Source organism: Heptranchias perlo, unplaced genomic scaffold (genome assembly GCF_035084215.1).
Source record: "Heptranchias perlo isolate sHepPer1 unplaced genomic scaffold, sHepPer1.hap1 HAP1_SCAFFOLD_87, whole genome shotgun sequence".
NCBI lineage: Eukaryota > Metazoa > Chordata > Chondrichthyes > Hexanchiformes > Hexanchidae > Heptranchias > Heptranchias perlo.
In genome coordinates, this window is record NW_027139907.1 from 1,757,604 (window position 1) to 1,780,887 (window position 23,284).

Sequence of the window (23,284 nt, forward strand, 5' to 3'; positions counted from 1 at the left end):
CAAAGGGACGTCTGGTAAGTGGGAGGCTTTCAAAAGTGTGTTAACCAGGGTTCAGGGTAAGCACATTCCTTATAAAGTGAAGGGCAAGGCTGGTAGAAGTAGGGAACCTTGGATGACTCGGGAGATTGAGGCACTCGTCAAAAAGAAGAAGGAGGTATATGACATGCATAGGCAGCTGGGATCAAGTGGATCCCTTGAAGAGTATAGAGATTGCCGGAGTAGAGTTAAGAGAGAAATCAGGAGGGCAAAAAGGGGATATGAGATTGCTTTGGCAGATCAGGCAAAGGTGAATCCAAAGAGCTTCTACAAATACATAAAGGGCAAAAGGGTAACTAGGGAGAGAGTAGGGCCTCTTAAGGATCAACAAGGTCATCTATGTGCGGAACCACAAGAGATGGGTGAGATCCTGAATGAATATTTCACATCGGTATTTACGGTTGAGAAAGGCATGGATGTTAGGGAACTTGGGGAAATAAATAGTGATGTCTTGAGGAGTGTACATATTACAGAGAGGGAGGTGCTGGAAGTCTTAACGCGCATCAAGGTAGATAAATCTCCGGGACCTGATGAAATGTATCCCAGGACGTTAAGGGAGGTTAGGGAGGAAATTGCGGGTCCCCTAGCAGAGATATTTGAATCATCCACCGCTACAGGTGAGGTGCCTGAAGATTGGAGGGTAGCAAATGTTGTGCCTTTGTTTAAGAAGGGCGGCAGGGAAAAGCCTGGGAACTACAGACCGGTGAGCCTGACATCTGTAGTGGGTAAGTTGTTAGAGGGTATTCTGAGGGACAGGATCTACAGGCATTTGGAGAGGCAGGGACTAATTAGGAACAGTCAGCATGGTTTTGTGAGAGGAAAATCATGTCTCACGAATTTGATTGAGTTTTTTGAAGGGGTAACCAAGAAGATAGATGAGGGCTGTGCAGTAGACGTGGTCTACATGGACTTCAGCAAAGCATTTGACAAGGTACCGCATGGTAGGTTGTTACATAAGGTTAAATCTCATGGGATCCAAGGTGAGGAAGCCAATTGGAAACAAAATTGGCTTGACGACAGAAGACAGAGGGTGGTTGTCGAGGGTTGTTTTTCAAACTGGATGCCTGTGTCCAGCGGTGTGCCTCAGGGATCGGTGCTGGGTCCGCTGTTATTTGTTATTTATATTAATGATTTGGATGAGAATTTAGGAGGCATGGTTAGTAAGTTTGCAGATGACACCAAGATTGGTGGCATTGTGGACAGTGAAGAAGGTTATCTAGGATTGCAACGGGATCTTGATAAATTGGGCCAGTGGGCCGATGAATGGCAGATGGAGTTTAATTTAGATAAATGTGAGGTGATGCATTTTGGTAGATCGAATCGGGCCAGGACCTACTCCGTTAATGGTAGGGCGTTGGGGAGAGTTATAGAACAAAGAGATCTAGGAGTACAGATTCATAGCTCCTTGAAAGTGGAGTCACAGGTGGATAGGGTGGTGAAGAAGGCATTCAGCATGCTTGGTTTCATTGGTCAGAACATTGAATGCAGGAGTTGGGATGTCTTGTTGAAGTTGTACAGGGCATTGGTGAGGCCACACTTGGAGTACTGTGTACAGTTCTGGTCACCCTATTATAGAAAGGATATTATTAAACTAGAAAGAGTGCAGAAAAGATTTACTAGGATGCTACCGGGACTTGATGGTTTGACTTACAGGGAGAGGTTAGACAGACTGGGACTTTTTTCCCTGGAGAGTAGGAGGTTAAGGGGTGATCTTATAGAAGTCTATAAAATAATGAGGGGCATAGATAAGGTCGATAGTCAAAATCTTTTCCCAAAGGTAGGGGAGTCTATAACGAGGGGGCACAGATTTAAGGTGAGAGGGGAGAGATACAAAAGGATCCAGAGGGGCAATTTTTTCACTCAAAGGGTGGTGAGTGTCTGGAACGAGCTGCCAGAGGCAGTAGTCGAGGCGGGTACAATTTTGTCTTTTAAAAAGCATTTGGACAGTTACATGGGTAAGATGGGTATAGAGGGATATGGGCCAAGTGCAGGCAATTGGGACTAGCTTAGTGGTATAAACTGGGCGACATGGACATGTTGGGCCGAAGGGCCTGTTTCCATGTTGTAACTTCTATGATTCTATGATTCTATGATTCTATAAGTTCTTGTATTTGAAGATAAAATCTTTTTGCTTTGAAGAAGAAAGATCTAGCTGACTGAAATAAGTTCATTCGATGAAAACCATCAAAAATTGAAAATTACCACGAAAAGTTCTTGTATTTTTAGATAAAATCTGACGCTATAAAAGAAAAAACTTCGAGTTCGCTGAAATATGTTAATTTGCTGAAAACCAACAAAACCACGAAAAGCTCTTGTATTTGAAGATAAAATCTTTCTGCTTTGAAGAAGAAAGATCCAGCTGACTGAAATAAGTTCATTAGATCAAAACCCCAAAAAATTGACAAGAATCAAGAAAAGTTCTTGTTTTTTAAGATAAAATCTGACGCTATTAAAGAAAAAACTTCTTGCTCGCTGAAATATGTTCATTTGCTGAAAATCAACAAAACCACGAAAAGTTCTTGTATTTGAAGATAAAATCTTTTTGCTTTGAAGAAGAAAGATCGAGATGACTGAAATAAGTTCATTGGATGAAAACCAACAAAAATTGACAAGAACCACGAAAAGTTCTTGTATTTTAAGATAAAATCTGACGCTATGAAAGAAAAAACTTCCAGCTCGCTGAAATATGTTAATTTGATGAAAAACAACAAAACCACGAAAAGTTCTTGTATTTGAAGATAAAATCTTTTTGCATCAAAGAAGAAAGATCCAGCTGACTGAAATAAGTTCATTAGATGAAAACCAACAAAATTTGACAAGAACCACGAAAAGTTCTTGTATTTTAAGATAAAATCTGACGCTATCAAAGAAAAAACTTCCAGCTCGCTGAAATATGTTCATTTGCTGAAAACCATCAAAACCACGAAAAGTTCTTGTATTTGAAGATAAAATCTTTTTGCTTTGAAGAAGAAAGATCGAGCTGACTGAAATAAGTTCATTGGATCAAAACCACCAAAATTTGACAAGAACCACGAAAAGTTCTTGTATTTTAAGATAAAATCTGACGCTATTAAAGAAAAAACTTCTCCCTCGCTGAAATATGTTAATTTGCTGAAAACCAACAAAACCACGAAAAGTTCTTGTATTTGAAGATAAAATCTTTTTTCTTTGAAGAAGAAAGATCGAGCTGACTGAAATAAGTTCATTGGATGAAAACCAACAAAAATTGACAAGAACCACGAAAAGTTCTTGTATTTTAAGATAAAATCTGACGCTATCAAAGAAAAAACTTCCAGCTCGCTGAAATATGTTCATTTGCTGAAAACCATCAAAACCACGAAAATTTCTTGTAATTGAAGATAAAATCTTTTTGCTTTGAAGAAGAAAGATCTCGCTGACTGAAATAAGTTCATTAGATCAAAACCAACAAAAATTGACAAGAACCACGAAAAGTTCATGTATTTTAAGATCAAATCTGACGCTATTAAAGGAAAAACATCTTGCTCGCTGAAATATGTTCACTTGCTGAAAACCAACAATACCAAGAAAAGTTCTTGTATTTGAAGATAAAATCTTTTTGCTTTGAAGAAGAAAGATCCAGCTGACTGAAATAAGTTCATTCGATGAAAACCAACAAAAATTGACAAGAACCACGAAAAGTTCTTGTATTTTAAGATAAAATCTGACGCTGTTAAAGAAAAAAATTCAAGCTCGCTGAAATATGATCATTAGCTGAAAACCAACAAAACCACGAAAAGTTCTTGTAATTGAAGATAAAATCTTTTTGCTTTGAAGAAGAAAGATCTCGCTGACTGAAATAAGTTCATTCGATGAAAACCAACAAAAATTGACAAGAACCACGAAAAGTTCTTGTATTTTAAGATAAAATCTGAAGCTATCAAAGAAAAAACTTCTCCCTCGCTGAAATATGTTAATTTGCTGAAAACCAACAAAACCACGAAAAGTTCTTGTATTTGAAGATAAAATCTTTTTGCTTTGAAGAAGAAAGATCGAGCTGACTGAAATAAGTTCATTGGATGAAAACCAACAAAAATTGACAAGAACCACGAAAAGTTCTTGTATTTTAAGATAAAATCTGATGCTATTAAAGAAAAAACTTCTCGCTTGCTGAAATATGTTCATTTGCTGAAAACCAACAAAACCACGAAAAGTTCTTGTAATTGAAGATAAAATCTTTTTGCTTTGAAGAAGAAAGATCTCGCTGACTGAAATGAGTTCATTAGATCAAAACCAACAAAAATTGACAAGAACCACGAAAAGTTCATGTATTTTAAGATAAAATCTGACGCTATTAAAGGAAAAACATCTTGCTCGCTGAAATATGTTCACTTGCTGAAAACCAACAATACCAAGAAAAGTTCTTGTATTTGAAGATAAAATCTTTTTGCTTTGAAGAAGAAAGATCCAGCTGACTGAAATAAGTTAATTCGATGAAAACCAACAAAAATTGACAAGAACCACGAAAAGTTCTTGTATTTTAAGATAAAATCTGACGCTATTAAAGAAAAAAATTCCAGCTCGCTGAAATATGTTCATTTGCTGAAAACCAACAAAACCACGAAAAGTTCTTGTATTTGAAGATAAAATCTTTTTGCTTTGAAGAAGAAAGATCCAGCTGACAGAAATAAGTTCATGGGATCAAAACCAACAAAAATTGTCAAGAACCACGAAAAGTTCTTGTATTTTAAAATAAAATCTTACGCCATCAAAGAAAAAACTTCTTGCTCGCTGAAATATGTTCATTTGCTGAAAATCAACAAAACCAGGAAAAGTTGTTGTATTTGAAGATAAAATCTTATTGCTTTGAAGAAGAAAGATCGAGCTGACTGAAATAAGTTTATTTGATGAAAACCAACAAAAATTGACAAGAACCACGAAAAGTTCTTGTATTTTAAGATAAAATCTGACGCTATTAAAAGAAAAACATCTTGCTCGCTGAAATATGTTCACTTGCTGAAAACCAACAAAACCACGAAAAGTTGTTGTATTTGAAGATAAAATCTTTTTGCTTTGAAGAAGAAAGATCCAGCTGACTGAAATAAGTTCATTCGATGAAAACCAACAAAAATTGACAAGAACCACGAAACGTTCTTGTATTTTAAGATAAAATCTTACGCTATTGAAGAAAAAATTTCCAGCTCGCTGAAAAATGTTCATTTGCTGAAAGCCAACAAAACCACGAAAAGTTCTTGTATTTGAAGACAAAATCTTTTTGCTTTGAAGAAGAAAGATCCAGCTGACTGAAATAAGTTCATTTGATCAAAACCAACAAAAATTGACAAGAACCACGAAAAGTTCTTGTATTTTAAGATAAAATCTTACGCTATTAAAGAAAAAACTTCTCGCTCACTGAAATATGTTCATTTGCTGAAAACCAACAAAACCACGAAAAGTTCTTGTATTTGAAGATAAAATCTTTTTGCTTTGAAGAAGAAAGATCTCGCTGACTGAAATAAGTTCATTCGATGAAAACCATCAAAAATTGAAAATTACCACGAAAAGTTCTTGTATTTTTAGATAAAATCTGACGCTATAAAAGAAAAAACTTCGAGTTCGCTGAAATATGTTAATTTGCTGAAAACCAACAAAACCACGAAAAGCACTTGTATTTGAAGATAAAATCTTTCTGCTTTGAAGAAGAAAGATCCAGCTGACTGAAATAAGTTCATTAGATCAAAACCCCAAAAAATTGACAAGAACCAAGAAAAGTTCTTGTTTTTTAAGATAAAATCTGACGCTATTAAAGAAAAAACTTCTTGCTCGCTGAAATATGTTCATTTGCTGAAAATCAACAAAACCACGAAAAGTTCTTGTATTTGAAGATAAAATCTTTTTGCTTTGAAGAAGAAAGATCTCGCTGACTGAAATAAGTTCATTGGATGAAAACCAACAAAAATTGACAAGAACCACGAAAAGTTATTGTATTTTAAGATAAAATCTGACGCTATTAAAGAAAAAACTTCCAGCTCGCTGAAATATGTTAATTTGATGAAAAACAACAAAACCACGAAAAGTTCTTGTATTTGAAGATAAAATCTTTTTGCATCAAAGAAGAAAGATCCAGCTGACTGAAATAAGTTCATTAGATGAAAACCAACAAAATTTGACAAGAACCACGAAAAGTTCTTGTATTTTAAGATAAAATCTGACGCTATCAAAGAAAAAACTTCCAGCTCGCTGAAATATGTTCATTTGCTGAAAACCATCAAAACCACGAAATGTTCTTGTATTTGAAGATAAAATCTTTTTGCTTTGAAGAAGAAAGATCGAGCTGACTGAAATAAGTTCATTGGATCAAAACCACCAAAATTTGACAAGAAACAAGTAAAGTTCTTGTATTTTAAGATAAAATCTGACGCTATTAAAGAAAAAACTTCTCCCTCGCTGAAATATGTTAATTTGCTGAAAACCAACAAAACCACGAAAAGTTCTTGTATTTGAAGATAAAATCTTTTTGCTTTGAAGAAGAAAGATCGAGCTGACTGAAATAAGTTCATTGGATGAAAACCAACAAAAATTGACAAGAACCACGAAAAGTTCTTGTATTTTAAGATAAAATCTGACGCTATTAAAGAAAAAACTTCTCGCTTGCTGAAATATGTTCATTTGCTGAAAACCAACAAAACCACGAAAAGTTCTTGTAATTGAAGATAAAATCTTTTTGCTTTGAAGAAGAAAGATCTCGCTGACTGAAATAAGTTCATTAGATCAAAACCAACAAAAATTGACAAGAACCACGAAAAGTTCATGTATTTTAAGATCAAATCTGACGCTATTAAAGGAAAAACATCTTGCTCGCTGAAATATGTTCACTTGCTGAAAACCAACAATACCAAGAAAAGTTCTTGTATTTGAAGATAAAATCTTTTTGCTTTGAAGAAGAAAGATCCAGCTGACTGAAATAAGTTCATTCGATGAAAACCAACAAAAATTGACAAGAACCACGAAAAGTTCTTGTATTTTAAGATAAAATCTGACGCTGTTAAAGAAAAAAATTCAAGCTCGCTGAAATATGATCATTTGCTGAAAACCAACAAAACCACGAAAAGTTCTTGTAATTGAAGATAAAATCTTTTTGCTTTGAAGAAGAAAGATCTCGCTGACTGAAATAAGTTCATTGGATGAAAACCAACAAAAATTAACAAGAAACACGAAAAGTTCTTGTATTTTAAGATAAAATCTGATGCTATTAAAGAAAAAATTTCTCGCTTGCTGAAATATGTTCATTTGCTGAAAACCAACAAAACCACGAAAAGTTCTTGTAATTGAAGATAAAATCTTTTTGCTTTGAAGAAGAAAGATCTCGCTGACTGAAATGAGTTCATTAGATCAAAACCAACAAAAATTGACAAGAACCACGAAAAGTTCATGTATTTTAAGATAAAATCTGACGCTATTAAAGGAAAAACATCTTGCTCGCTGAAATATGTTCACTTGCTGAAAACCAACAATACCAAGAAAAGTTCTTGTATTTGAAGATAAAATCTTTTTGCTTTGAAGAAGAAAGATCCAGCTGACTGAAATAAGTTAATTCGATGAAAACCAACAAAAATTGACAAGAACCACGAAAAGTTCTTGTATTTTAAGATAAAATCTGACGCTATTAAAGAAAAAAATTCCAGCTCGCTGAAATATGTTCATTTGCTGAAAACCAACAAAACCACGAAAAGTTCTTGTATTTGAAGATAAAATCTTTTTGCTTTGAAGAAGAAAGATCCAGCTGACAGAAATAAGTTCATGGGATCAAAACCAACAAAAATTGACAAGAACCACGAAAAGTTCTTGTATTTTAAAATAAAATCTTACGCTATCAAAGAAAAAACTTCTTGCTCGCTGAAATATGTTCATTTGCTGAAAATCAACAAAACCAGGAAAAGTTGTTGTATTTGAAGATAAAATCTTATTGCTTTGAAGAAGAAAGATCGAGCTGACTGAAATAAGTTTATTTGATGAAAACCAACAAAAATTGACAAGGACCACGAAAAGTTCTTGTATTTTAAGATAAAATCTGACGCCATGAAAGAAAAAACTTCTTGCTCGCTGAAATATGTTAATTTGCTGAAAACCAACAAAACCATGAAAAGTTCTTGTATTTGAAGATAAAATCTTTTTGCTTTGAAAGAAGAAAGATCGAGCTGACTGAAATAAGTTCATTCGATGAAAACCAACAAAAATTGAGAAGAACCACTAAAAGTTCTTGTATTTTAAGATAAATTCTTCCGCTGTGAAAGAAAAAACTTCCAGCTCGCTGAAATATGTTAATTTGCTGAAAACCAACAAAACCACGAAAAGTTCTTGTATTTGAAGATGAAATCTTTTTGCATCAAAGAAGAAAGATCCAGCTGACTGAAATAAGTTCATTGGATGAAAACCAACAAAAATTGACAAGAACCACGAAAAGTTCTTGTATTTTAAGATAAATTCTTACGCGATAAAAGAAAAAACTTCTTGCTCGATGAAATATGTTAATTTGCTGAAAACCAACAAAACGACGAAAAGTTCTTGCACTTTGAGATAAAATTTTGAGCTGTTGAAGAAAAAACTTCTCCCTCGCTGAAATATGTTCATTTGCTGAAAACCAACAAAACCATGAAAAGTTCTTGTATTTGAAGATAAAATCTTTTTGCTTTGAAGAAGAAAGATCGAGCTGACTGATATAAGTTCATTAGATCAAACCAACAAAAATTGACAAGAACCACGAAAAGTTCTTGTATTTTCAGATAAAATCTGACGCTATTAAAGAAAAAACTTCTTGCTCGCTGAAATATGTTCATTTGCTGAAAATCAACAAAACCACGAAAAGTTGTTGCATTTGAAGATAAAATCTTATTGCTTTGAAGAAGAAAGATCCAGCTGACTGAAATAAGTTCATTGGATGAAAACCAACAAAAATTGACAAGAACCACGAAAAGTTCTTGTATTTTAAGATAAAATCTGACGCTATTAAAGAAAAAAATTCAAGCTTGCTGAAATATGTTCATTTGCTGAAAACCAACAAAACCACGAAAAGTTCTTGTATTTGAAGATAAAATCTTTTTGCTTTGAAGAAGAAAGATCTCGCTGACTGAAATAAGTTCATTGGATGAAAACGAACAAAAATTGACAAGAACCACGAAAAGTTATTGTATTTTAAGATAAAATCTTACGCTATCAAAGAAAAAACTTCTTGCTCGCTGAAATATGTTCATTTGCTGAAAATCAACAAAACCAGGAAAAGTTGTTGTATTTGAAGATAAAATCTTATTGCTTTGAAGAAGAAAGATCCAGCTGACTGAAATAAGTTCATGGGATTAAAACCAACAAAAATTGACAAGAACCACGAAAAGTTCTTGTATTTCAAATTAAAATCTGACGCTATTAAAGAAAAAACTTCTCCCTCGCTGAAATATGTTCATTTGCTGAAAACCAACAAAACCACGAAAAGTTCTTGTATTTGAAGATAAAATCTTTTTGCTTTGAAGAAGAAAGATCTCGCTGACTGATATAAGTTCATTGGATCAAACCAACAAAAATTGACAAGAACCACGAAAAGTTCTTGTATTTTAAGATAAAATCTTACGCTATTCAAGAAAAAGTTTCCAGCTCGCTGAAATATGTTCATTTGCTGAAAATCAACAAAACCACGAAAAGTTCTTGTATTTGAAGATAAAATCTTTTTGCTTTGAAGAAGAAAGATCTCGCTGACTGAAATAAGTTCATTCGATGAAAACCAACAAAAATTGACAAGAACCACGAAAAGTTCTTGTATTTTAAGATAAAATCTGACGCGATTAAAGAAAAAACTTCTTGCTCGCTGAAATCTGTTCATTTGCTGAAAACCAACAAAACCACGAAAAGTTCTTGTATTTGAAGATAAAATCTTTTTGCTTTGAAGAAGAAAGATCTAGCTGACTGAAATAAGTTCATTAGATCAAAACCAACAAAAATTGACAAGAACCACGAAAAGTTCTTGTATTTTAAAATAAAATCTTACGCTATCAAAGAAAAAACTTCTTGCTCGCTGAAATATGTTCATTTGCTGAAAATCAACAAAACCAGGAAAAGTTGTTGTATTTGAAGATAAAATCTTTTTGCTTTGAAGAAGAAAGATCCAGCTGACTGAAATAAGTTCATTTGATGAAAAAAAACAAAAATTGACAAGAACCACGAAAAGTTCTTGTATTTTAAGATAAAATCTGAGGCCATGAAAGATAAAACTTCTTGCTCGCTGAAATATGTTAATTTGCTGAAAACCAACAAAACCACGAAAAGTTCTTGTATTTGAAGATAAAATCTTTTTGCTTTGAAGAAGAAAGATCGAGCTGACTGAAATAAGTTCATTAGATGAAAACCAACAAAAATTGACAAGAACTACGAAAAGTTCTTGTATTTTAAGATAAAATCTGACGCCATGAAAGAAAAAACTTCTTGCTCGCTGAAATATGTTAATTTGCTGAAAACCAACAAAACCATGAAAAGTTCTTGTATTTGAAGATAAAATCTTTTTGCTTTGAAAGAAGAAAGATCGAGCTGACTGAAATAAGTTCATTCGATGAAAACCAACAAAAATTGAGAAGAACCACTAAAAGTTCTTGTATTTTAAGATAAATTCTTCCGCTGTGAAAGAAAAAACTTCCAGCTCGCTGAAATATGTTAATTTGCTGAAAACCAACAAAACCACGAAAAGTTCTTGTATTTGAAGATAAAATCTTTTTGCATCAAAGAAGAAAGATCCAGCTGACTGAAATAAGTTCATTGGATGAAAACCAACAAAAATTGACAAGAACCACGAAAAGTTCTTGTATTTTAAGATACATTCTTACGCGATAAAAGAAAAAACTTCTTGCTCGATGAAATATGTTAATTTGCTGAAAACCAACAAAACGACGAAAAGTTCTTGCACTTTGAGATAAAATTTTGAGCTGTTGAAGAAAAAACTTCTCCCTCGCTGAAATATGTTCATTTGCTGAAAACCAACAAAACCATGAAAAGTTCTTGTATTTGAAGATAAAATCTTTTTGCTTTGAAGAAGAAAGATCGAGCTGACTGATATAAGTTCATTAGATCAAACCAACAAAAATTGACAAGAACCACGAAAAGTTCTTGTGTTTTCAGATAAAATCTGACGCTATTAAAGAAAAAACTTCTTGCTCGCTGAAATATGTTCATTTGCTGAAAATCAACAAAACCACGAAAAGTTGTTGCATTTGAAGATAAAATCTTATTGCTTTGAAGAAGAAAGATCCAGCTGACTGAAATAAGTTCATTGGATGAAAACCAACAAAAATTGACAAGAACCACGAAAAGTTCTTGTATTTTAAGATAAAATCTGACGCTATTAAAGAAAAAAATTCAAGCTTGCTGAAATATGTTCATTTGCTGAAAACCAACAAAACCACGAAAAGTTCTTGTATTTGAAGATAAAATCTTTTTGCTTTGAAGAAGAAAGATCTCGCTGACTGAAATAAGTTCATTGGATGAAAACGAACAAAAATTGACAAGAACCACGAAAAGTTATTGTATTTTAAGATAAAATCTTACGCTATCAAAGAAAAAACTTCTTGCTCGCTGAAATATGTTCATTTGCTGAAAATCAACAAAACCAGGAAAAGTTGTTGTATTTGAAGATAAAATCTTATTGCTTTGAAGAAGAAAGATCCAGCTGACTGAAATAAGTTCATGGGATTAAAACCAACAAAAATTGACAAGAACCACGAAAAGTTCTTGTATTTCAAATTAAAATCTGACGCTATTAAAGAAAAAACTTCTCCCTCGCTGAAATATGTTCATTTGCTGAAAACCAACAAAACCACGAAAAGTTCTTGTATTTGAAGATAAAATCTTTTTGCTTTGAAGAAGAAAGATCTCGCTGACTGATATAAGTTCATTGGATCAAACCAACAAAAATTGACAAGAACCACGAAAAGTTCTTGTATTTTAAGATAAAATCTTACGCTATTCAAGAAAAAGTTTCCAGCTCGCTGAAATATGTTCATTTGCTGAAAATCAACAAAACCACGAAAAGTTCTTGTATTTGAAGATAAAATCTTTTTGCTTTGAAGAAGAAAGATCTCGCTGACTGAAATAAGTTCATTCGATGAAAACCAACAAAAATTGACAAGAACCACGAAAAGTTCTTGTATTTTAAGATAAAATCTGACGCGATTAAAGAAAAAACTTCTTGCTCGCTGAAATCTGTTCATTTGCTGAAAACCAACAAAACCACGAAAAGTTCTTGTATTTGAAGATAAAATCTTTTTGCTTTGAAGAAGAAAGATCTCGCTGACTGAAATAAGTTCATTAGATCAAAACCAACAAAAATTGACAAGAACCACGAAAAGTTCTTGTATTTTAAAATAAAATCTTACGCTATCAAAGAAAAAACTTCTTGCTCGCTGAAATATGTTCATTTGCTGAAAATCAACAAAAGCAGGAAAAGTTGTTGTATTTGAAGATAAAATCTTATTGCTTTGAAGAAGAAAGATCGAGCTGACTGAAATAAGTTCATTTGATGAAAAAAAACAAAAATTGACAAGAACCACGAAAAGTTCTTGTATTTTAAGATAAAATCTGAGGCCATGAAAGAAAAAACTTCTTGCTCGCTGAAATATGTTAATTTGCTGAAAACCAACAAAACCACGAAAAGTTCTTGTATTTGAAGATAAAATCTTTTTGCTTTGAAGAAGAAAGATCGAGCTGACTGAAATAAGTTCATTAGATGAAAACCAACAAAAATTGAGAAGAACCACGAAAAGTTCTTGTATTTTAAGAAAAATTCTTGCGCTATGAAAGAAAAAACTTCCAGCTCGCTGAAATATGTTAATTTGCTGAAAACCAACAAAACCACGAAAAGTTCTTGTATTTGAAGATAAAATCTTTTTGCATCAAAGAAGAAAGATCCAGCTGACTGAAATAAGTTCATTAGATGAAAACCAACAAAATTTGACAAGAACCACGAAAAGTTCTTGTATTTTAAGATGAAATCTGACGCTATCAAAGAAAAAACTTCCAGCTCGCTGAAATATGTTAATTTGCTGAAAACCAACAAAACCACGAAAAGTTCTTGTATTTGAAGATAAAATATTTTTGCTTTGAAGAAGAAAGATCTCGCTGACTGAAATAAGTTCATTAGATCAAAACCAACAAAAATTGACAAGAACCACGAAAAGTTCTTGTATTTTAAGATAAATTCTTACGCGATAAAAGAAAAAACTTCTTGCTCGATGAAATATGTTAATTTGCTGAAAACCAACAAAACGACGAAAAGTTCTTGCACTTTGAGATAAAATTTTGAGCTGTTGAAGAAAAAACTTCTCCCTCGCTGAAATATGTTCATTTGCTGAAAACCAACAAAACCATGAAAAGTTCTTGTATTTGAAGATAAAATCTTTTTGCTTTGAAGAAGAAAGATCGAGCTGACTGATATAAGTTCATTAGATCAAACCAACAAAAATTGACAAGAACCACGAAAAGTTCTTGTATTTTCAGATAAAATCTGACGCTATTAAAGAAAAAACTTCTTGCTCGCTGAAATATGTTCATTTGCTGAAAATCAACAAAACCACGAAAAGTTGTTGCATTTGAAGATAAAATCTTATTGCTTTGAAGAAGAAAGATCCAGCTGACTGAAATAAGTTCATTGGATGAAAACCAACAAAAATTGACAAGAACCACGAAAAGTTCTTGTATTTTAAGATAAAATCTGACGCTATTAAAGAAAAAAATTCAAGCTTGCTGAAATATGTTCATTTGCTGAAAACCAACAAAACCACGAAAAGTTCTTGTATTTGAAGATAAAATCTTTTTGCTTTGAAGAAGAAAGATCTCGCTGACTGAAATAAGTTCATGGGATTAAAACCAACAAAAATTGACAAGAACCACGAAAAGTTCTTGTATTTCAAATTAAAATCTGACGCTATTAAAGAAAAAACTTCTCCCTCGCTGAAATATGTTCATTTGCTGAAAACCAACAAAACCACGAAAAGTTCTTGTATTTGAAGATAAAATCTTTTTGCTTTGAAGAAGAAAGATCTCGCTGACTGATATAAGTTCATTAGATCAAACCAACAAAAATTGACAAGAACCACGAAAAGTTCTTGTATTTTAAGATAAAATCTTACGCTATTCAAGAAAAAGTTTCCAGCTCGCTGAAATATGTTCATTTGCTGAAAATCAACAAAACCACGAAAAGTTCTTGTATTTGAAGATAAAATCTTTTTGCTTTGAAGAAGAAAGATCTCGCTGACTGAAATAAGTTCATTCGATGAAAACCAACAAAAATTGACAAGAACCACGAAAAGTTCTTGTATTTTAAGATAAAATCTGACGCGATTAAAGAAAAAACTTCTTGCTCGCTGAAATCTGTTCATTTGCTGAAAACCAACAAAACCACGAAAAGTTCTTGTATTTGAAGATAAAATCTTTTTGCTTTGAAGAAGAAAGATCTCGCTGACTGAAATAAGTTCATTAGATCAAAACAAACAAAAATTGACAAGAACCACGAAAAGTTCTTGTATTTTAAAATAAAATCTTACGCTATCAAAGAAAAAACTTCTTGCTCGCTGAAATATGTTCATTTGCTGAAAATCAACAAAACCAGGAAAAGTTGTTGTATTTGAAGATAAAATCTTATTGCTTTGAAGAAGAAAGATCGAGCTGACTGAAATAAGTTCATTTGATGAAAAAAAACAAAAATTGACAGGAACCACGAAAAGTTCTTGTATTTTAAGATAAAATCTGAGGCCATGAAAGAAAAAACTTCTTGCTCGCTGAAATATGTTAATTTGCTGAAAACCAACAAAACCACGAAAAGTTCTTGTATTTGAAGATAAAATCTTTTTGCATCAAAGAAGAAAGATCCAGCTGACTGAAATAAGTTCATTAGATGAAAACCAACAAAATTTGACAAGAACCACGAAAAGTTCTTGTATTTTAAGATGAAATCTGACGCTATCAAAGAAAAAACCTCCAGCTCGCTGAAATATGTTAATTTGCTGAAAACCAACAAAACCACGAAAAGTTCTTGTATTTGAAGATAAAATATTTTTGCTTTGAAGAAGAAAGATCTCGCTGACTGAAATAAGTTCATTAGATCAAAACCAACAAAAATTGACAAGAACCACGAAAAGTTCTTGTATTTTAAGATAAATTCTTACGCGATTAAAGAAAAAACTTCTTGCTCGATGAAATATGTTAATTTGCTGAAAACCAACAAAACGACGAAAAGTTCTTGTATTTTAAGATAAAATTTTGAGCTGTTGAAGAAAAAACTTCTCCCTCGCTGAAATATGTTCATTTGCTGAAAACCAACAAAACCACGAAAAGTTCTTGTATTTGAAGATAAAATCTTTTTGCTTTGAAGAAGAAAGATCGAGCTGACTGATATAAGTTCATTCGATCAAACCAACAAAAATTGACAAGAACCACGAAAAGTTCTTGTATTTTAAGATAAAATCTGACGCTATGAAAGAAAAAACTTCTTGCTCGCTGAAATATGTTCATTTGCTGAAAATCAACAAAACCACGAAAAGTTGTTGCATTTGAAGATAAAATCTTATTGCTTTGAAGAAGAAAGATCCAGCTGACTGAAATAAGTTCATTGGATGAAAACCAACAAAAATTGACAAGAACCACGAAAAGTTATTGTATTTTAAGATAAAATCTGACGCTATTAAAGAAAAAACTTCCAGCTCGCTGAAATATGTTAATTTGCTGAAAACCAACAAAACCACGAAAAGTTCTTGTATTTGAAGATAAAATCTTTTTGCTTTGAAGAAGAAAGATCTAGCTGACTGAAATAAGTTCATCAGATGAAAACCAACAAAAATTGACAAGAACCACGAAAAGTTCTTGTATTTTAAGATAAAATCTGACGCTATTGAAGGAAAAACATCTTGCTCGCTAAAATATGTTCACTTGCTGAAAACCAACAAAACCACGAAAAGTTGTTGTATTTGAAGATAAAATCTTTTTGCTTTGAAGAATAAAGATCTATCTGACTGAAATAAGTTCATTAGATCAAAACCAACAAAAATTGACAAGAACTACGAAAAGTTCTTGTATTTTAAGATAAAATCTTACGCTATTAAAGGAAAAAATTTCAAGCTCGCTGAAATATGTTCATTTGCTGAAAACCAACAAAACGACGAAAAGTTCTTGTATTTGAAGATAAAATCTTTTTGCTTTGAAGAAGAAAGATCCAGCTGACTGAAATAAGTTCATGGGATTAAAACCAACAAAAATTGACAAGAACCACGAAAAGTTCTTGTATTTCAAATTAAAATCTGACGCTATTAAAGGAAAAACTTCTTGCTCGCTGAAATATGTTCATTTGCTGAAAACCAACAAAACCACGAAAAGTTCTTGTATTTGAAGATAAAATCTTGTTGCTTTGAAGAAGAAAGATCTCGCTGTCTGAAATAAGTTCATTCGATGAAAACCAACAAAAATTGCCAAGAACCACGAAAAGTTCTTGCATTTTAAGATAAAATTTTGAGCTGTTGAAGAAAAAACTTCTCCCTCGCTGAAATATGTTCATTTGCTGAAAACCAACAAAACCACGAAAAGTTCTTGTATTTGAAGATAAAATCTTTTTGCTTTGAAGAAGAAAGATCGAGCTGACTGATATAAGTTCATTAGATCAAACCAACAAAAATTGACAAGAACCACGAAAAGTTCTTGTGTTTTCAGATAAAATCTGACGCTATTAAAGAAAAAACTTCTTGCTCGCTGAAATATGTTCATTTGCTGAAAATCAACAAAACCACGAAAAGTTGTTGCATTTGAAGATAAAATCTTATTGCTTTGAAGAAGAAAGATCCAGCTGACTGAAATAAGTTCATTGGATGAAAACCAACAAAAATTGACAAGAACCACGAAAAGTTCTTGTATTTTAAGATAAAATCTGACGCTATTAAAGAAAAAAATTCAAGCTTGCTGAAATATGTTCATTTGCTGAAAACCAACAAAACCACGAAAAGTTCTTGTATTTGAAGATAAAATCTTTTTGCTTTGAAGAAGAAAGATCTCGCTGACTGAAATAAGTTCATTGGATGAAAACGAACAAAAATTGACAAGAACCACGAAAAGTTATTGTATTTTAAGATAAAATCTTACGCTATCAAAGAAAAAACTTCTTGCTCGCTGAAATATGTTCATTTGCTGAAAATCAACAAAACCAGGAAAAGTTGTTGTATTTGAAGATAAAATCTTATTGCTTTGAAGAAGAAAGATCGAGCTGACTGAAATAAGTTCATTTGATGAAAACCAACAAAAATTGACAAGAACCACGAAAAGTTCTTGTATTTTAAGATGAAATCTGAGGCCATGAAAGAAAAATCTTCTTGCTCGCTGAAATATGTTAATTTGCTGAAAACCAACAAAACCACGAAAAGTTCTTGCATTTGAAGATAAAATCTTTTTGCTTTGAAGAAGAAAGATCGAGCTGACTGAAATAAGTTCATTAGATTAAAACCAACAAAAATTGAAAAGAACCACGAAAAGTTCTTGTATTTTAAGATAAATTCTTACGCGATGAAAGAAAAAACTTCCAGCTCGCTGAAATATGTTAATTTGCTGAAAACCAACAAAACCACGAAAAGTTCTTGTATTTGAAGATAAAATCTTTTTGCATCAAAGAAGAAAGATCCAGCTGACTGAAATAAGTTCATTAGATGAAAACCAACAAAATTTGACAAGAACCACGAAAAGTTCTTGTATTTTAAGATGAAATCTGACGCTATCAAAGAAAAAACTTCCAGCTCGCTGAAATATGTTAATTTGCTGAAAACCAACAAAACCACGAAAAGTTCTTGTATTTGAAGATAAAATATTTTTGCTTTGAAGAAGAAAGATCTCGCTGACTGAAATAAGTTCATTAGATCAAAACCAACAAAAATTGACAAGAACCACGAAAAGTTCTTGTATTTTAAGATAAATTCTTACGCGATCAAAGAAAAAACTTCTTGCTCGATGAAATATGTTAATTTGCTGAAAACCAACAAAACGACGAAAAGTTCTTGTATTTTAAGATAAAATATTTTTGCTTTGAAGAAGAAAGATCGAGCTGACTGATATGAGTTCATTCGATCAAACCAACAAAAATTGACAAGAACCACGAAAAGTTCTTGTATTTTAAGATAAAATCTGACGCTATGAAAGAAAAAACTTCTTGCTCGCTGAAATATGTTCATTTGCTGAAAATCAACAAAACCACGAAAAGTTGTTGCATTTGAAGATAAAATCTTATTGCTTTGAAGAAGAAAGATCCAGCTGACTGAACTATGTTCATTGGATGAAAATCAACAAAAATTGACAAGAACCACGAAAAGTTATTGTATTTTAAGATAAAATCTGACGCTATTAAAGAAAAAACTTCCAGCTCGCTGAAATATGTTAATTTGCTGAAAACCAACAAAACCACGAAAAGTTCTTGTATTTGAAGATAAAATCTTTTTGCTTTGAAGAAGAAAGATCTAGCTGACTGAAATAAGTTCATCAGATGAAAACCAACAAAAATTGACAAGAACCACGAAAAGTTCTTGCATTTTAAGATAAAATTTTGAGCTGTTCAAGAAAAAACTTCTCCCTCGCTGAAATATGTTCATTTGCTGAAAACCAACAAAACCACGAAAAGTTCTTGTATTTGAAGATAAAATCTTTTTGCTTTGAAGAAGAAAGATCTCGCTGACTGATATAAGTTCATCAGATCAAACCAACAAAAATTGACAAGAACCACGAAAAGTTCTTGTATTTTAAGATAAAATCTTACGCTATTCAAGAAAAAGTTTCCAGCTCGCTGAAATATGTTCATTTGCTGAAAATCAACAAAACCACGAAAAGTTCTTGTATTTGAAGATAAAATCTTTTTGCTTTGAAGAAGAAAGATCTCGCTGACTGAAATAAGTTCATTCGATGAAAACCAACAAAAATTGACAAGAACCACGAAAAGTTCTTGTATTTTAAGATAAAATCTGACGCTATTAAAGAAAAAACTTCTTGCTCGCTGAAATCTGTTCATTTGCTGAAAACCAACAAAACCACGAAAAGTTCTTGTATTTGAAGATAAAATCTTTTTGCTTTGAAGAAGAAAGATCTCGCTGACTGAAATAAGTTCATTAGATCAAAACCAACAAAAATTGACAAGAACCACGAAAAGTTCTTGTATTTTAAAATAAAATCTTACGCTATCAAAGAAAAAACTTCTTGCTCGCTGAAATATGTTCATTTGCTGAAAATCAACAAAACCAGGAAAAGTTGTTGTGTCTGAAGATAAAATCTTATTGCTTTGAAGAAGAAAGATCGAGCTGACTGAAATAAGTTCATTTGATGAAAACCAACAAAAATTGACAAGAACCACGAAAAGTTCTTGTATTTTAAGATAAAATCTGAGGCCATGAAAGAAAAATCTTCTTGCTCGCTGAAATATGTTAATTTGCTGAAAACCAACAAAACCACGAAAAGTTCTTGTATTTGAAGATAAAATCTTTTTGCTTTGAAGAAGAAAGATCGAGCTGACTGAAATAAGTTCATTAGATGAAAACCAACAAAAATTGAAAAGAACCACGAAAAGTTCTTGTATTTTAAGATAAATTCTTACGCGATGAAAGAAAAAACTTCCAGCTCGCTGAAATATGTTAATTTGCTGAAAACCAACAAAACCACGAAAAGTTCTTGTATTTGAAGATAAAATCTTTTTGCATCAAAGAAGAAAGATCCAGCTGACTGAAATAAGTTCATGAGATGAAAACCAACAAAATTTGACAAGAACCACGAAAAGTTCTTGTATTTTAAGATGAAATCTGACGCTATCAAAGAAAAAACTTCCAGCTCTCTGAAATATGTTAATTTGCTGAAAACCAACAAAACCACGAAAAGTTCTTGTATTTGAAGATAAAATATTTTTGCTTTGAAGAAGAAAGATCTCGCTGACTGAAATAAGTTCATTAGATCAAAACCAACAAAAATTGACAAGAACCACGAAAAGTTCTTGTATTTTAAGATAAATTCTTACGCGATTAAAGAAAAAACTTCTTGCTCGATGAAATATGTTAATTTGCTGAAAACCAACAAAACGACGAAAAGTTCTTGTATTTTAAGATAAAATATTTTTGCTTTGAAGAAGAAAGATTGAGCTGACTCATATGAGTTCATTCGATCAAACCAACAAAAATTGACAAGAACCACGAAAAGTTATTGTATTTTAAGATAAAATCTGACGCAATTAAAGAAAAAACTTCCAGCTCGCTGAAATATGTTAATTTGCTGAAAACCAACAAAACCACGAAAAGTTCTTGTATTTGAAGATAAAATCTTTTTGCTTTGAAGAAGAAAGATCTAGCTGACTGAAATAAGTTCATCAGATGAAAACCAACAAAAATTGACAAGAACCACGAAAAGTTCTTGTATTTTAAGATAAAATCTGACGCTGTTACAGAAAAAACATCTTGCTCGCTGAAATATGTTCACTTGCTGAAAACCAACAAAACCACGAAAAGTTGTTGTATTTGAAGATAAAATCTTTTTGCTTTGAAGAAGAGAGATCCAGCTGACTGAAATAAGTTCATTCGATGAAAACCAACAAAAATTGACAAGAACCACGAAAAGTTCTTGTATTTTAAGATAAAATCTTAGCTATTAAAGAATAAATTTCCAGCTCGCTGAAATATGTTCATTTGCTGAAAACCAACAAAACCACGAAAAGTTCTTGTATTTGAAGATGAAATCTTTTTGCTTTCAAGAATAAAGATCTATCTGACTGAAATAAGTTCATTAGATCAAAACCAACAAAAATTGACAAGAACTGCGAAAAGTTCTTGTATTTTAAGATAAATTCTAACGCGATGAACGAAAAAACTTCCAGCTCGCTGAAATATGTTAATTTGCTGAAAACCAACAAAACCACGAAAAGTTCTTGTATTTGAAGATAAAATCTTTTTGCATCAAAGAAGAAAGATCCAGCTGATTGAAATAAGTTGATTAGATGAAAACCAACAAAATTTGACAAGAACCACGAAAAGTTCTTGTATTTTAAGATAAAATCTGACGCGATCAAAGAAAAAACTTCCAGCTCGCTGAAATATGTTAATTTGCTGAAAACCAACAAAACCACGAAAAGTTCTTGTATTTGAAGATAAAATCTTTTTGCTTTGAAGAAGAAAGATCTCGCTGACTGAAATAAGTTAATTAGATCAAAACCAACAAAAATTGACAAGAACCACGAAAAGTTCTTGTATTTTAAGATAAATTCTTACGCGATTAAAGAAAAAACTTCTTGCTCGATGAAATATGTTAATTTGCTGAAAACCAACAAAACGACGAAAAGTTCTTGTATTTTAAGATAAAATTTTGAGCTGTTGAAGAAAAAACTTCTCCCTCGCTGAAATATGTTCATTTGCTGAAAACCAACAAAACCACGAAAAGTTCTTGTATTTGAAGATAAAATCTTTTTGCTTTGAAGAAGAAAGATCGAGCTGACTGATATGAGTTCATTCGATCAAACCAACAAAAATTGACAAGAACCACGAAAAGTTCTTGTATTTTAAGATAAAATCTGACGCTATTAAAGAAAAAACTTCTTGCTCGCTGAAATATGTTCATTTGCTGAAAATCAACAAAACTACGAAAAGTTGTTGCATTTGAAGATAAAATCTTATTGCTTTGAAGAAGAAAGATCCAGCTGACTGAAATAAGTTCATTGGATGAAAACCAACAAAAATTGACAAGAACCACGAAAAGTTCTTGTATTTTAAGATAAAATCTGACGCTATTAAAGAAAAAATTTCAAGCTTGCTGAAATATGTTCATTTGCTGAAAACCAACAAAACCACGAAAAGTTCTTGTATTTGAAGATAAAATCTTTTTGCTTCAAAGAAGAAAGATCTCGCTGACTGAAATAAGTTCATTGGATGAAAACCAACAAAAATTGACAAGAACCACGAAAAGTTATTGTATTTTAAGATAAAATCTGACGATGTTACAGAAAAAACTTCTCGCTAGCTGAAATCAGTTCATTTGCTGAAAACCAACAAAACCACGAAAAGTTCTTGTATTTGAAGATGAAATCTTTTTGCTTTGAAGAAAAAAGATCCAGCTGACTGAAATAAGTTCATGGGATCAAAACCAACAAAAATTGACAAGAACCACGAAAAGTTCTTTTATTTTAAGATAAAATCTGATGCTATTAAAGGAAAAACATCTTGCTCGCTGAAATATGTTCACTTGCTGAAAACCAACAAAACCACGAAAAGTTGTTGTATTTGAAGATAAAATCTTTTTGCTTTGAAGAAGAAAGATCCAGCTGACTGAAACAAGTTCATTCGATGAAAACCAACAAAAATTGACAGGAACCACGAAAAGTTCTTGTATTTTAAGATAAAATCTTACGCTATTAAAGAATAAATTTCCAGCTCGCTGAAAAATGTTCATTTGCTGAAAACCAACAAAACCACGAAAAGTTCTTGTATTTGAAGATAAAATATTTTTGCTTTGAAGAAGAAAGATCTTGCTGACTGAAATAAGTTCATCAGATGAAAACCAACAAAAATTGACAAGAACCACGAAAAGTTCTTGTAATTGAAGATAAAATCTGACGCTATTAAAGAAAAAACTTCTCGCTCGCTGAAATATGTTCATTTGCTGAAAACCAACAAAACCACGAAAAGTTCTTGTATTTGAAGATAAATTTTTTTTGCTTTGAAGAATAAAGATCTATCTGACTGAAATAAGTTCATCAGATCAAAACCAACAAAAATTGACAAGAACTACGAAAAGTTCTTGTATTTTAAGATAAAATCTTACGCTATTAAAGGAAAAAATTTCAAGCTCGCTGAAATATGTTCATTTGCTGAAAAACAAAAAAACGACGAAAAGTTCTTGTATTTGAAGATAAAATCTTTTTGCTTTGAAGAAGAAAGATCCAGCTGACTGAAATAAGTTCATGGGATCAAAACCAACAAAAATTGACAAGAACCACGAAAAGTTCTTGTATTTCAAATTAAAATCTGACGCTATTAAAGGAAAAACTTCTTGCTCGCTGAAATATGTTCATTTGCTGAAAACCAACAAAACCACGAAAAGTTCTTGTATTTGAAGATAAAATCTTGTTGCTTTGAAGAAGAAAGATCTCGCTGTCTGAAATAAGTTCATTCGATGAAAACCAACAAAAATTGCCAAGAACCACGAAATTTTCTTGCATTTTAAGATAAAATTTTGAGCTGTTGAAGAAAAAACTTCTCCCTCGCTGAAATAT